This window comes from Conger conger, chromosome 2 (genome assembly GCF_963514075.1).
Source record: "Conger conger chromosome 2, fConCon1.1, whole genome shotgun sequence".
Taxonomy (NCBI): Eukaryota; Metazoa; Chordata; class Actinopteri; order Anguilliformes; family Congridae; genus Conger; species Conger conger.
In genome coordinates, this window is record NC_083761.1 from 33,138,994 (window position 1) to 33,156,854 (window position 17,861).

Below are 17,861 nucleotides of genomic sequence, written 5' to 3' on the forward strand. Positions count from 1 at the left end.
TACGTTGTCCAGGAAGGTGATTATTTCCAAAGTGTGTACATATTGTGAAACATGTCATTGGCACAACTATGCCACCAAGGCGGTTGCGCCCATGGTGCTTGGGCCCGTTCATTGCTGCTTGCAGCTATATTTATTATTATTATTATTATTATTATTATTATTATTCTTTTTCTTCAGGCAAATGGGCTTTTTTGAGGGCCTTGCCATGCGTAAAAAGTCTTGAAATTTTGCACACACATCAGAAGTGGTTGCTGTCAGGAGCTCTCAGATGCTCAGACCTGGGCGTGGCCGAGGGACTCCACAGCGCCCCCTATCGCATTGTCTTCTATTGTGGGCAGGCACTTTGAGCTACCTGCACCTAATTTGGTGGCCAAATAGTGCTTCTCGGTCCAAACACATTTCTCATTCGGATCTAATCAAATATCCAAACAGGAAGTCAGCCATTTTGGATTTTCTGAGTTTTACACGTACTACACTTTTAAGTACTCCTCCTAGGGGGTTCATCGCATTCACACCAACTGTGGTCAGAATGGTCTCAGGATAGTCATGATGCTAAATTGCCAGGATATTTTTGATAGCTCAAATGGGACAGTCACGGGGAGGATTACAATTTTTATGTCACGCCACGCCAACAGGAAGTGGCCATAATTTCATGGTCTACATTGTCTGATCTGGCTGATATTTTAGAAATTTGTTTATTGTTGGAGTGTAATCACATCCATATCCCAAGAACAGGTCAATGTTATAGCGCCACCATCTGGCAATAGGAAGTGAGGCCTTTAACATATTTGTATGCATTCCTGCTAGGGCATTCAGCACATTCACACCAAATGCGGTCAGCATGATCTTAAGATAGTCCTTACGCTAAGTTGTGAAGGGATTTTTGATATCTCAAACGGTATGGAAATGGCGAGTCGTACAGTACACATATTGCGTGCAAAAAAATGACTTTTTTTTCGACATCGTCCGATCTGGCTGATATTTTACAAATATGTTCACTGTAGCAGTACAATATCAGATATATACATATCAATCGGGGCGTGGCTAGACAGCGCCCCCTATAATTATTATTCTCTTTTTTTTCAATGTATTTTGCATTTTTGAGGTTCTTGCCATGGATGGAAACTCACAGAATTTTGCACACACATGAGAAGTGTTGGCTGTCAGGACCTATCAGATGCTCAGACCTGGGCGTGGCCGAGGGACTCCACAGCGCCCCCTAATGCTTTGTCTTCTATTGTGGACTGGCACTTTGAGCTACCTTCACCTAATTTGGTATGCTTGTGGGGCTCCTCTGGACAAACACATTTCTCATTCGCATCGAATCAAATATGTGAACAGGAAGTCAGCCATTTTGAATTTTGTGCATTTTACACGTACTACACTTTTAAGTACTCCTCCTAGGGGGTTCATTGCATTCACACGAAATGTGGTCAAATTGGTCTCAGGACAGTCATGAAACTAATTCCAAAGGATATTTTTGATATCTCAAACGGTATGATCATGGCGAGGCGTACAATTTTCATGTCACGCCGCGCCAACAGGAAGTAGCCATAAATTCATGGTCTACATTGTCTGATCTGGCTGATATTTTACAAATATGTTCACTGTTAGAGTGTAATCACATCCAAATACCAAGAAGAAATAAATGTTATAGCGCCACCATCTGGCAACGGACGTGAGGTTTTTATCATGTTTGTATGCGTTCCTGCTAAGGTATTCATCACATTCACACCAAATGTAGTCATCATGATCTTAGAATAGTCCTGACCCTAAATGACGAAAGGATTTTTGATATCTCAAACGGTTTGGCAATGGCGAGGCGTATAATACACACGTTACGCCCAAAAACAGGAAGTGGGCTTAATTCCGTTCTACATCATCTGATCGGGCTGATATTTTACAAATATATTCACTTTTGGAGTGCAATCACATCCATATCCACATTCATCTGGGCGTGGCCACACAGCGCCCCCTATGGCTTTTTTCTAATATTGTGGACATATACTTTCACGTAAATGCACCACGTCTGGTAGGCATAAGGGTCTCCTCAAGACACACACATTTCTCATTTGCATCCCTTAACTTTTCCCAACAGGAAGTGAGCTATTTTGGATTTTGTGTGTTTTTAAGTGTTTTTTCACGTACCAAACTTTGAAATACTCTTCCTAGGGGGTTCATCACATTCACACAAAATGTGGTCAGCAAGATGTTATAGCCCTGACATACAACTATGAACTGATTTTTAATATCTTGGAATGGTATGGCTATGGTCAGCCTTAAAATTAACTTGTAATGCTGCCCAAACAGGAAAATTATGTATTAAATCATTTCAAAAAGGTATTAAATTCTACATTGCCTGATTTTGAGGCTACAACTTTTCACATCTGTTCATTGTTGGAGTGTCATCACATCCATTAAGCAATAATAGTTCACGATTTTCGCTGGAGACTCATTATATCCAGTCTTAAAACTTCAACGCAAGTCGCAACTGACTCTCCCATTTCTAATACGCGACTTCCATCTATTGGCAAAAAAAAGGTATTGTTTCTCGTATTCTGGGATGAAGTGATTTCTCAACGACAGGTTTTATTAATTTTTGCGAGCCAGTAACCATAACGATGTATGAGTAACAGCGGCAGCCTACGTGACTAAATGTACTGACAACACCCAGCCCACAGCAACGTTTTTTCTCATCTACCTTAATTAACTCGATTGAATAACTAAAATATAAAACAGGCTTTTACTGGCAGGAAAGTATCATATATGTAAAAGATTAACACATATAATGCATGTATTGCATTGACGTTAAATGGTGTTAAAAAACCGTGTTGTAGCATTTTAAGGACTCAATACAAAACAGCTGTTCGGAAAGTTAGCTTGAAAACCAAGAAGCCTTATTAAGGAATTCGAGCCGTTTCTATTTGACTTCATTCGATTGAAGTGAATGCCGTAACCCAATTAAATGTAATTCGCGTCGGAATACACACAATCGCCTACACTGTCAACGTGAAATAAAAATATATAGAGGTTTAAATCGATCCTATATTGGGACATTTGTTATGATGGCTGGTGCAACGTGCATTTTCGGTACCGTTGACCATAATCGAATGCTAGCATTTATATCATTACACTGACCAAGTCCTGTTAAAAAGCACATTTTTGGTTCCTTTGTGGAAACAGTGAAGTTGTCTACACAATCTATTCTACTCACAGACTAACTGCGTCGCTGTAACTTCCCCCCATTTCTGATACGGGGAATCCATTTATTGGCAGAAAGTGGTACTTTTATATATTTCTTCCTTCAAGTGATTTTTCAACGATAGGTTTTTGTTTTTTTTCTAGCGAGCCAGTACGCATAACGATGTATGATTTACAGCTGCAGCCTACGTGACACAATGTATTGACAACACCCAGCCCGACGTTTCTTTGCATCTATTTTCATTATATGAATAGAATATCTGAAATAAATATTAAAGACATTTAATGACTGTCTTTAACTGGCGGATGGAGAGTAGCATATATTTAAAAGAGTCAAAAGTCAAAAAGAAACGTTAACGTTTGAGATGGCTCTGGTCGAACTCTGTGTTAACATGAGACCGTTATGTTCAAAAAAGGTATGGCATGCAGGTCGTTGGCTAACAGCAGCCAGCCTGTCCACTGTCTGTGTGAGTCAAAAAACAGGTCAGCTACGTTTGTTTACATGAATAGAAAACTTTCAGTTAAATCGCCAGATATGTTAGTTTATTTTGCTTTTCATTAAACACGAATTAAGAGAACATACAATTTCGCTAGGAATTTTTGACTTAATATGAAAATACCGGATTGAGGGCAGAGACTTGGCATCTCCTTTAGATTTGGCTGAACAAATGCGTTTCAGGCAGCATAATTACCGGTGAAATGGAAAAGAATGATGCTGGCTAACTCGACGTTTAATGCAATATTATCCGACACTTCGGAGAGAAATTATTTAACCAGGATAAAAGGAAACATACAACTTTTGGCCAATAGATGGCGTACGTGTATAAGAGGGCAGTATAGCTTAATGGTTCAGACAGTGGATTAAGACATGCAAGGTCCGCGGTTCCATCCCCGGTGCGGCCACAATAAAGTTGAATAGTTTCTTTACGCCAATGGTTTTATTTTGAGTGTATATTTATAACCGAATGACTTCTCAAGCGTAAATTGTGCCTCCCGCTGTAAAATCTATTGAAATTAATTCATCTCTGCTCTCCATACAGGACTGGAGCATATTATTACAATGTGCAAGCAAGAAGTAATTTTTGTTTCATTCTACATTGTCTGATGTGGCAGAAACTTCACACATGTTCATTTTTGGAGTGTAATCTCATCCATATACCAAGAAAGGCTCAATGGCATAGCGCCACCATCTGGCGACAGGAAGTGGCTTTAATTTTACTTGACATCTTCCAATTTGGCTGAAAATGTACAAATATGTTAATTATTGGAGTGTAATCAAATCCATAAACCATACACGGCTCAATATTATACCGCCACCGTCTGGCAACAGGAAGTGGCTTAAATTTTACTTGACATCTTCCAATTTGGCTGAAAATGTACAAATATGTTAATTATTGGAGTGTAATCAAATCCATGAACCATACACGGCTCAATATTATAGCGCCACCATCTGGCAATAGGAAGTGAGGCTTATATCATTGATGCATTCCAATAGCAGCAGCAACATCTTCATTGATCAAAGGGGAATTCCTGTGCACACTATACGTTGTCCAGGAAGGTGATTATTTCCAAAGTGTGTACATATTGTGAAACATGTCATTGGCACAACTATGCCACCAAGGCGGTTGCGCCCATGGTGCTTGGGCCCGTTCATTGCTGCTTGCAGCTATATTTATTATTATTATTCTTTTTACTATATGCAAATGGGCCTTTTTGAGGTGCTTGCCATGCATAAAAAGTCTGGGAATTTTGCACACACATCAGAAATGAGGACCTTCAGGAACGATTAGATGCTCAGACCTGGGCGTGGCCGAGGGACTCCACAGCGCCCCCTATCGCATTGTCATCTATTGTTGGCAGGCACTTTGAGCTACCTTCACCAAATTTAGTACGCATATAGCACTCCTCGGAGCAAACACATTTCTCTTTCGCATCGAATCAAATATACAAACAGGAAGTCAGCCATTTTGGATTTTGTGCGTTTTACACGTACTGCACTTTTAAGTACTCCTCCTAGGGGGTTCATCACATTCACACCACCTGTGGTCAGAATAGTCTCAGGATATTCATGATGCTAAATTGCCAGGATATTTTTGATAGCTCAAACGGGACGGTCCTGGGGAGGCGTAGAATTTTTATGTCACGCCGCGCCAACAGGAAGTGGCCGTAATTTCACGGTCTACATTGTCTGATCTGGCTGATATTTTAGAAATACGTTTATTGTTGGAGTATAATCACATCCATATCCCAAGAACGGGTCAATGTTATAGCGCCACCATCTGGCAACAGGAAGTGAGGTCTGTATCATATTTGTATGCCTTCCTGCTAGGGCATTCATCACATTCACACGAAATGTGGTCAGCATGATCTTAAGATAGTCATGACCATAAGCTGTGAAGGGATTTTTGATATCTCAAACGGTATGGAAATGGCGAGTCGTACAGTACACATATTGCATGCAAAAAAATGACATTTTTTTCGACATCGTCCGATCTGGCTGATATTTTACAAATATGGTCACTGTTGGAGTACAATATGAAATATATACATATCAATCGGGGCATGGCTAGACAGCGCCCCCTATAATTATTATTCTCTTTTTTTTCAATGTATTTTGCATTTTTGAGGTGCTTGCCATAGATGAAAACTCACGGAATTTTGCACACACATGAGAAGTGTTGGCTGTCAGGACCTATCAGATGCTCAGACCTGGGCGTGGCCGAGGGACTCCACAGCGCCCCCTAATGCTTTGTCTTCTATTGTGGACAGGCACTTTGAGCTACCTTCACCTAATTTGGTAGGCATGTGGGGCTCCTCTGGACAAACACATTTCTCTTTCGCATTGAATAAATATGTGAACAGGAAGTCAGCCATTTTGAATTTTGTGCATTTTACACGTACTACACTTTTAAGTACTCCTCCTAGGGGGTTCATTGCATTCACAGGAAATGTGGTCAAAGTGGTCTCAGGATAGTCATGATACTAATTCCAAAGGATATTTTTGATATCTCAAACGGTATGGTCATGGCGAGGCGTACAATTTTCATGTCACGCCGCGCCAACAGGAAGTTGCCATAAATTCATGGTCTACATTGTCTGATCTGGCTGATATTTTACAAATATGTTCACTGTTAGAGTGTAATCACATCCAAATACCAAGAAAAAATCAATGTTATAGCGCCACCATCTGGCAACGGAAGTGACGTTTTTATCATGTTTGTATGCGTTCCTGCTAGGGTATTCATCACATTCACACCAAATGTAGTCATCCTGATCTTAGAATAGTCCTGACCCTAAATGACGAAAGGATTTTTGATATCTCAAACGGTTTGGCAATGGCGAGACGTATAATACACACGTTACGCCCAAAAACAGGAAGTGGGCTTAATTCCGTTCTACATCATCTGATCGGGCTGATATTTTCCAAATATATTCACTTTTGGAGTGCAATCACATCCATATCCACATTCATCTGGGCGTGGCTACACAGCGCCCCCTATGGCTTTTTTCTAATATTGTGGACATATACTTTCACGTAAATGCACCACGTCTGGTAGGCATAAGGGTCTCCTCAAGACACACACATTTCTCATTTGCATCCCTTAACTTTTCCCAACAGGAAGTGAGCAATTTTGGATTTTGTGTGTTTTTAAGTGTTTTTTCACGTACCAAACTTTGAAATACTCTTCCTAGGGGGTTCATCACATTCACACAAAATGTGGTCAGCATGATATTATAGCCCTGACACACAACTATGAACTGATTTTTAATATCTTGGAATGGTATGGCTATGGTCAGCCTTAAAATTAACTTGTAATGCTGCCCAAACAGTTCATGTTTTAATACAATTATGTATTAAATAATTTCATAAAGGTATTAAATTCTACATTGCCTGATTTTGAGGCTACAACTTTTCACATATGTTCATTGTTGGAGTGTCATCACATCCATTAAGCAATAATAGTTCACTATTTTCGCTGGAGACTCATTATATCCAGTCTTAAAACTTCAACGCAAGTCGCAAATGACTCTCCCATTTCTTATACGCGACTGCCATCTACTGGCAAAAGTTGGTATTGCATATATCTTGCAATGACGTTCAATGTTATTTGGTTTAAAAAAAACCGTGTTGTAGCATTTTAAGGACTCAATACAAAACAGCTGTTCGGAAAGTTAGCTTGAAAATCAAAAAGCCTTATTAAGGAATTCGAGCCGTTTCTATTTGACTTCATTCGGTTGAAGTGAATGCCGTAACCCAATTAAATGTAATTCGCGTCGGAATACACATAATAGCCTACACTGTCAATGTGAAATAAAAATATATAGAGGTTTAAATCGATCCTATATTGGGACATTTGTTATGATGGCTGGTGCAACGGGCATTTTCGGTACCGTTAACCATAATCGAATGCTAGCATTTATATCACTACACTGACCAAGTCCTGTTAAAAAGCACATTTTTGCTTCATGCTTGGAAACAGTGAAGTTGTCTACACAATCTATTCTACTCACAGACTAACTGCGTCGCTGTAACTTCCCCCCATTTCTGATACGGGGATTCCATTTATTGGTAGAAAGTGGTTATTATTATTTTTTTATTCCTTCAAGTGATTTTTCAACGATAGGTTTTTGTTTTTTTCTAGCGTCAGTAGGCATAACGATGTATGATTTACAGCTGCAGCCTACGTGACAAAATGTATTGACAACACCCAGCCCGACGTTTCTTTGCATCTATTTTCATTATATGAATTGAATATCTGAAATAAATATTAAAGACATTTAATGACTGTCTTTAACTGGCAGGAGAGTATCATATATTTAAAAGAGTAAGACATGAAGTCAAAAAGAAACGTGAGCGTTTGAGGTGGCTCTGGTCGAACTCTGTGTTAACATGAGACCGTTATGTTCAACAAAGGTATCGCATGCAGGTCGTTGCGAGATGACACGCATTGGCTAACAGCAGCCAGCCTGTCCACTGTCTGTGTGAGTCAAAAAACAGGTCAGCTACGTTTGTTTACATAAATAGAAAACTTTCAGTTAAATCGCCAGATATGTTAGTTTATTTTGCTTGTCATTAAACACGAATTAAGAGAACATACAATTTCGCTAGGAATTTTTGACTTAATATGAAAATACCGGATTGAGGGCAGAGACTTGGCATCTCCTTTAGATTTGGCTGAACAAATGCGTTTCAGGCAGCATAATTACCGGTGAAATGGAAAAGAATGATGCTGGCTAACTAGACGTTTAATGCAATATTATGCGACACTTCGGAGAGAAATTATTTAACCAGGATAAAAGGAAACATACAACTTTTGGCCAATAGATGGCGTACGTGTATAAGAGGGCAGTATAGCTTAATGGTTCAGACAGTGGATTAAGACATGCAAGGTCCGCGATTCCATCCCCGGTGCGGCCACAATGAAGTTGAATAGTTTCTTTACGCCAATGGTTTTATTTTGAGTGCATATTTATAACCGAATGACTTCTCAAGCGTAAATTGTGCCTCCCGCTGTAAAATCTATTGAAATTAATTCATCTCTGCTCTCCATACAGGACTGGAGCATATTATTACACTGTGCAAGCAAGAAGTAATTTTTGTTTCATTCTACATTGTCTGATGTGGCAGAAACTTCACACATGTTCATTTTTGGAGTGTAATCTCATCCATATACCAAGAACGGCTCAATGGCATAGCGCCACCATCTGGGAACAGGAAGTGGCTTTAATTTTACTTGACATCTTCCAATTTGGCTGAAAATGTACAAATATGTTAATTATTGGAGTGTAATTAAATCCATAAACCATACACGGCTCAATATTATACCACCACCATCTGGCAACAGGAAGTGACTTAAATTTTACTTGACATCTTCCAATTTGGCTGAAAAAGTACAAATATGTTAATTTTTGGAGTGAAATCAAATACATAAACCATACCCGGCTCAATATTATAGCGCCACCATCTAGAAATAGGAAGTGAGGCTTTTATCATTGATGCATTCCAATAGCAGCAGCAACATCTTCATTGATCAAAGGGGAATTCCTGTGCACACTATACATTGTCCAGGAAGGTGATTATTTCCAAAGTGTGTACATATTGTGAAACATGTCATTGGCACAACTATGCCACCAAGGCGGTTGCGCCCATGGTGCTTGGGCCCGTTCATTGCTGCTTGCAGCTATATTTATTATTATTATTCTTTTTTCTATATGCAAATGGGCCTTTTTGAGGTGCTTGCCATGCATAAAAAGTCTGGGAATTTTGCACACACATCAGAAATGAGGACCTTCAGGATTGATTAGATGCTCAAAGCTGGGCGTGGCCGAGAGACTCCACAGCGCCCCCTATCGCATTGTCATCTATTGTGGGCAGGCACTTTGAGCTACCTTCACAAAATTTAGTACGCATATAGCACTCCTCGGAACAAAAACATTTATGATTTGCATCTAATCAAATATATAAACAGGAAGTCAGCAATTTTGGATTTTGTGCGTTTTACATGTACTGCACTTTTAAGTACTCCTCCTAGGGGGTTCATCACATTCACACCACCTGTGGTCAGAATGGTCTCAGGCTATTCATGATGCTAAATTGCCAGGATATTTTTGATAGCTCAAACGGGACGGTCCTGGGGAGGCGTAGAATTTTTATGTCACGCCGCGCCAACAGGAAGTGGCCGTAATTTCATGGTCTACATTGTCTGATCTGGCTGATATTTTAGAAATACGTTTATTGTTGGAGTATAATCACATCCATATCCCAAGAACGGGTCAATGTTATAGCGCCACCATCTGGCAACAGGAAGTGAGGTCTTTATCATATTTGTATGCCTTCCTGCTAGAGCATTCATCACATTCACACGAAATGTGGTCCGCATGATCTTAGGATAGTCATGACCATAAGCTGTGAAGGGATTTTTGATATCTCAAACGGTATGGAAATGGCGAGTCGTACAGTACACATATTGCGTGCAAAAAAAAGACTTTTTTTTTGACATCGTCCGATCTGGCTGATATTTTACAAATATGTTCACTGTTGGAGTACAATATGAAATATATACATATCAATCGGGGCGTGGCTACACAGCGCCCCCTATAATTATTATTCTCTTTTTTTTCAATGTATTTTGCATTTTTGAGGTGCTTGCCATGGATGAAAACTCACGGAATTTTGCACACACATGAGAAGTTTTGGCTGTCAGGATGTGTCAGATGCTCAGACCTGGGCGTGGCCGAGGGACTCCACAGCGCCCCCTAATGCTTTGTCTTCTATTGTGGACAGGCACTTTGAGCTACCTTCACCTAATTTGGTATGCATGTGGGGCTCCTCTGAACAAACACATTTCTCATTCGCATCGAATCAAATATGTAAACAGGAAGTCAGCCATTTTGAATTTTGTGCATTTTACACGTACTACACTTTTAAGTACTCCTCCTAGGGAGTTCATTGCATTCACACGAAATGTGGTCAAAGTGGTCTCAGGATAGTCATGATACTAATTCCAAAGGATATTTTTGATATCTCAAACGGTATGGTCATGGCGAGGCGTAAAATTTTCATGTCACGCCGCGCCAACAGGAAGTAGCTATAAATTCATGGTCTACATTGTCTGATCTGGCTGATATTTTACAAATATGTTCACTGTTAGAGTGTAATCACATCCATATACCAAGAAGAAATCAATGTTATAGCGCCACCATCTGGCAACGGAAGTGAGGTTTTTATCATGTTTGTATGCGTTCCTGCTAGGGTATTCATCACATTCACACCAAATGTAGTCATCATGATCTTAGAATAGTCCTGACCCTAAATTACGAAAGGATTTTTGATATCTCAAACGGTTTGGCAATGGCGAGGCGTATAATACACACGTTACGCCCAAAAACAGGAAGTGGGCTTAATTCCGTTCTACATCATCTGATCGGGCTGATATTTTACAAATATATTCACTTTTGGAGTGCAATCACATCCATATCCACATTCATCTGGGCGTGGCTACACAGCGCCCCCTATGGCTTTTTTCTAATATTGTGGACATATACTTTCACGTAAATGCACCACGTCTGGTAGGCATAAGGGTCTCCTCAAGACACACACATTTCTCATTTGCATCCCTTAACTTTTCCCAACAGGAAGTGAGCTATTTTGGATTTTGTGTGTTTTTAAGTGTTTTTTCACGTACCAAACTTTGAAATACTCTTCCTAGGGGGTTCATCACATTCACACAAAATGTGGTCAGCATGATATTATAGCCCTGACACACAACTATGAACTGATTTTTAATATCTTGGAATGGTATGGCTATGGTCAGCCTTAAAATTAACTTGTAATGCTGCCCAAATAGGAAAATTATATATTAAATAATTTCAAAAAGGTATTAAATTCTACATTGCCTGATTTTGAGGCTACATCTTTTCACATATGTTCATTGTTGGAGTGTCATCACATCCATTAAGCAATAATAGTTTACTATTTTCGCTGGAGACTCATTATCTCCAGTCTTAAAACTTCAACTCAAGTCGCAACTGACTCTCCCATTTCTAATACGCGACTGCCATCTAGTGGCAAAGGTTAGTATTCTTTCTAATTTTCGGTATGGTTTCTCTTTCTTGGATGAAGTGATTTCTCAACGACAAGTTTTGTTTCTTTTTGCGAGCCAGTAACCATAACGATGTATGAGTAACAGCGGCAGCCTACATGACAAAATGTACTGAAAACACCCAGCCCACAGCAACGTTTTTTCTCATCTATCTTAATTAACTCGATTGAATAACTAAAATAAAAAACAGGCTTTTACTGGCAGGAAAGTATCATATATTTAAAAGATTCATACATATAATGCATATATTGCTTTGACGTTCAATGTTATTTGGATTTTTAAAAAACCGTATTGTAGAATTTTAAGGACTCAATACAAAACAGCTGTTCGGAAAGTTGGCTTGAAAACCAAGAAGCCTTATTAAGGAATTCGAGCCGTTTCTATTTGACTTCATTCGATTGAAGTGAATGCCGTAACCCAATTAAATGTAATTCGCGTCGGAATACACATAATAGCCTACACTGTCAACGTGAAATAAAAATATATAGAGGTTTAAATCGATCCTGTATTGGGACATTTGTTATGATGGCTGGTGCAACGGGCATTTTCGGTACCGTTGACCATAATCGAATGCTAGCATTTATATAATTACACTGACCAAGTCCTGTTAAAAAGCACATTTTTGGTTCCTTTGTGGAAACAGTGAAGTTGTCTACACAATCTGTTCTACTCACAGACTAACTGCGTCGCTGTAACTTCCCCCCATTTCTGATACGGCGATTCAATTAATTGGCAGAAAGTGGTACATTCATTTTTTTCTTCCTTCAAGTGATTTTTCAACGATAGGTTTTTGTTTTTTTCTAGCGAGCCAGTAGGCATAACGATGTATGATTTACAGCTGCAGCCTACGTGACAAAATGTATTGACAACACCCAGCCCGACGTTTCTTTGCATCTATTTTCATTACATGAATTGAATAACTAAAAGAAATATGAAAGACATTTAAAGACTTAAAGACAGGCAGGAGAGTATCATATTTTTAAAAGATTAACACATGAAGTCAAAAAGAAACTTTAGCGTCTGAGGTGGCTCTGCTCGAACGCTGTGTTAACATGAGACCGTTTTGTTCAACAAAGGTATCACATGCAGGTCGTTGCGAGATGACACGCACGGGCTAACAGCAGCCAGCCAGTCCACTGTCTGTGTGAGTCAAAAAACAGGTCAGCTACGTTGGTTTACATGAATAGAAAACTTTCAGTTAAATCGCCAGCTATGTTAGTTTATTAGGCTTGTCATTAAACACGAATTAAGAGAACATACAATTTCGCTAGGAATGGTAAATTAATATGAAAATACTGTATTGAGGGCAGAGAGTTGGCATCTCTTTTAGATTTGGCTGAACAAATGCGTTTCAGGCAGCATAATTACCAGTGAAATGGAAAAGAATGATGCAGGTTAACTAGACGTTTCGTGCAATATTATCCGACACTTCGTAGAGAAATTATTAAACCAAGATAAAAGGAGACATTTGGCCAATAGATGGCACCCGTGTATAAGCGGGCAGTATAGCGTAATGGTTAGGGCGGTGGATTAAGGCACGCAAATTCAGCCGTTCGATCCCCGCTGCAGCCACAATGAATTTGAATAGGTTCTTGAAGCCAATTGTTTTCATTTTGAGTGCATATTTATGGCCGAATGACTTCTCAAGCGTAAATTGTGCCTCCCCGTGTAAAAACTATGGAAATTAATTAATCTCTGCTCTCCATACAGGACTGTAGCATGTTATCACAATGTGCAAGCAAGAAGTAATTTTTGTTTCATTCTACATTGTCTGATGTGGCAAAAACTTCACACATGTTCATTTTTGGAGTGTAATCTCATCAATATACCAAGACAGGCTCAATGGCATAGCGCCACCATCTGGCAACAGGAAGTGGCTTTAATTTTACTTGACATCTTCCAATTTGGCTGAAAATGTACAAATATGTTAATTATCGGAGTGTAATCAAATCCATAAACCATACACGGCTCAATATTATAGCGCCAGCATCTGGCAACAGGAAGTGGCTTTAATTTTACTCGACATCTTCCAATTTGGCTGAAAATGTACAAATATGTTCATTTTTGGAGTGAAATCAAGTCCATAAACCATACACAGCTCAATATTATAGCGTCACCATCTGGCAATAGGAAGTGAGGCTTATATCATTGATGCATTCCAATAGCAGCAGCAACATCTTCATTGATCAAAGGGGAATTCCTGTGCACACTATTCGTTGTCCAGGAAGGTGATTATTTCCAAAGTGTGTACATATTGTGAAAAATGTCATTGGCACAACTGTGCCACCAAGGCGGTTGCGCCCATGGTGCTTGGGCCCGTTCATTGCTGCTTGCAGCTATATTTATTATTATTATTCTTTTTCTTCAGGCAAATGGGCTTTTTTGAGGGCCTTGCCATGCGTAAAAAGTCTTGACATTTTGCACACACATCAGAAGTGGTTGCTGTCAGGAGCTCTCAGATGCTCAGACCTGGGCGTGGTCGAGGGACTCCACAGCGCCCCCTATCGCATTGTCTTCTATTGTGGGCAGGCACTTTGAGCTACCTGCACCTAATTTGGTGGCCATATAGCGCTCCTCGGTCCAAACACATTTCTCATTCGGATCTAATCAAATATCCAAACAGGAAGTCAGCCATTTTGGATTTTCTGAGTTTTACACGTACTACACTTTTAAGTACTCCTCCTAGGGGGTTCATCGCATTCACACCACCTGTGGTCAGAATGGTCTCAGGATAGTCATGATGCTAAATTGCCAGGATATTTTTGATAGCTCAAACGGGACGGTCATGGGGAGGAGTACAATTTTTATGTCACGCCGCGCCAACAGGAAGTGGCCATAATTTCATGGTCTACATTGTTTGATCTGGCTGATATTTTAGAACTTTGTTTATTGTTGGACTACAATCACATCCATATCCCAAGAACAGGTCAATGTTATAGCGCCACCATCTGGCAACAGGAAGTGTGGTCTTTAACATATTTGTATGCATTCCTGCTAGTGCATTCAGCACATTCACACCAAATGCGGACAGCATGATCTTAAGATAGTCCTTACGCTAAGTTGTGAAGGGATTTTTGATATCTCAAACGGTATGGAAATGGCGAGTCGTACAGTACACATATTGCGTGCAAAAAAATGACTTTTTTTTCGACATCGTCCGATCTGGCTGATATTTTACAAATATGTTCACTGTAGCACTACAATATCAGATATATACATATCAATCGGGGCGTGGCTAGACAGCGCCCCCTATAATTATTATTCTCTTTTTTTTCAATGTATTTTGCATTTTTGAGGTGCTTGCCATGGATGAAAACTCACGGAATTTTGCAGACGCATGAGAATTGTTGGCTGTCAGAATGTATCAGATGCTCAGACCTGGGCGTGGCCGAGGGACTCCACAGCGCCCCCTATCGCATTGTCTTCTATTGTGGACAGGCACTTTGACCTACCTTCACCTAATTTGGCAGACATGTGGGGCTCCTCTTGCCAAACACATTTCTCATTCGCATTAAATCAAATATGTGAACAGGAAGTCAGCCATTTTGAATTTTGTGCATTTTACACGTACTACACTTTTAAGTACTCCTCCTAGGGGGTTCATTGCATTCACAGGAAATGTGGTCAAAGTGGTCTCAGGATAGTCATGATACTAATTCCAAAGGATATTTTTGATATCTCAAACGGTATGGTCATGGCGAGGCGTACAATTTTCATGTCACGCCGCGCCAACAGGAAGTAGCCATAAATTCATGGTCTACATTGTCTGATCTGGCTGATATTTTACAAATATGTTCAATGTTAGAGTGTAATCACATCCATATACCAAGAAGTAGTCAATGTTATAGCGCCACCATCTGGCAACGGAAGTGAGGTTTTTATCATGTTTGTATGCGTTCCTGCTAGGGTATTCATCACATTCACACCAAATGTAGTCATCATGATCTTAGAATAGTCCTGACCCTAAATGACGAAAGGATTTTTGATATCTCAAACGGTTTGGCAATGGCGAGGCGTATAATACACACGTTACACCCAAAAACAGGAAGTGGGCTTAATTCCGTTCTACATCATCTGATCGGGTTGATATTTTGCAAATATATTCACTTTTGGAGTGCAATCACATCCATATCCACATTCATCTGGGCGTGGCTACACAGCGCCCCCTATGGCTTTTTTCTAATATTGTGGACACATACTTTCACGTAAATGCACCACGTCTGGTAGGCATAAGGGTCTCCTCAAGACACACACATTTCTCATTTGCATCCCTTAACTTTTCTCAACAGGAAGTGAGCTATTTTGGATTTTGTGTGTTTTTAGGTGTTTTTTCACGTACCAAACTTTGAAATACTCTTCCTAGGGGGTTCATCACATTCACACAAAATGTGGTCAGCATGATATTATAGCCCTGACACACAACTATGAACTGATTTTTAATATCTTGGAATGGTATGGCTATGGTCAGCCTTAAAATTTACTTGAAATGCTGCCCAAACAGTTCATGTTTTAATACAATTATGTATTAAATAATTTCATAAAGGTATTAAATTCTACATTGCCTGATTTTGAGGCTACAACTTTTCACATATGTTCATTGTTGGAGTGTCATCACGTCCATTAAGCAATAATAGTTCACTATTTTCGCTGGAGACTCATTATATCCAGTCTTAAAACTTCAACGCAAGTCGCAAATGACTCTCCCATTTCTAATACGCGACTGCCATCTACTGGCAAAAGTTGGTAATGTTTCTCAAGTGATTTCTCAATGACAAGTTTTGTTTCTTTTTGCGAGCCAGTAACCATAACGATGTATGAGTAACAGCGGCAGCCTACGTGACAAAATGTACTGACAACACCCAGCCCACAGCAACGTTTTTTCTCATCCACCTTAATTATATGGATTGAATAACTAAAATAAAAGACAGGCTTTTACTGGCAGGAAAGTATCATATATTTCAAAGATTAACACATATAATGCATATCTTGCAATGACGTTCAATGTTATTTGGTTCATAAAAAACCGTGTTGTAGCATTTTAAGGACTCAATACAAAACAGCTGTTCGGAAACTTAGCTTGAAAACCAAGAAGCCTTATTATGGATTTCGAGCCGTTTCTATTTGACTTCATTCGATTGAAGTGAATGCCGTAACCCAATTAAATGTAATTCGCGTCGGAATACACATAATAGCCTACACTGCCAACGTGAAATAAAAATATATAGAGGTTTAAATCGATCCTATATTGGGACATTTGTTATGATGGCTGGTGCAACGGGCATTTTCGGTACCGTTGACCATAATCGAATGCTAGCATTTATATCATTACACTGACCAAGTCCTGTTAAAAAGCACATCACCTTTGTGGAAACAGTGAAGTTGTCTACACAATCTATTCTACTCACAGACTAACTGCGTCGCTGTAACTTCCCCCCATTTCTGATACGGGGATTCCATTTATTGGCAGAAAGTGGAACTTTTATATTTTTCTTCCTTCAAGTGATTTTTCAACGATAGGTTTTTGTTTTTTTTCCAGCGAGCCAGTAGGCATAACGATGTATGATTTACAGCTGCAGCCTACGTGACAAAATGTATTGACAACACCCAGCCCGACGTTTCTTTGCATCTATTTTCATTTTTGAATAGAATATCTGAAGTAAATATTAAAGACATTTAATGACTGTCTTTAACTGGCAGGAGAGTAGCTTATATTTAAAAGAGTCAAAAGTCAAAAAGAAACGTTAACGTTTGAGATGGCTCTGGTCGAACTCTGTGTTAACATGAGACCGTTATGTTCAACAAAGGTATGGCATGCAGGTCGTTGCGAGATGACGCGCATTGGCTAACAGCAGCCAGCCTGTCCACTGTCTGTGTGAGTCAAAAAAACAGGTCAGCTACGTTTGTTTACATGAATAGAAAACTTTCAGTTAAATCGCCAGATATGTTAGTTTATTTTGCTTGTCATTAAACACGAATTAAGAGAACATACAATTTCGCTAGGAATTTTTGACTTAATATGAAAATACCGGATTGAGGGCAGAGACTTGGCATCTCCTT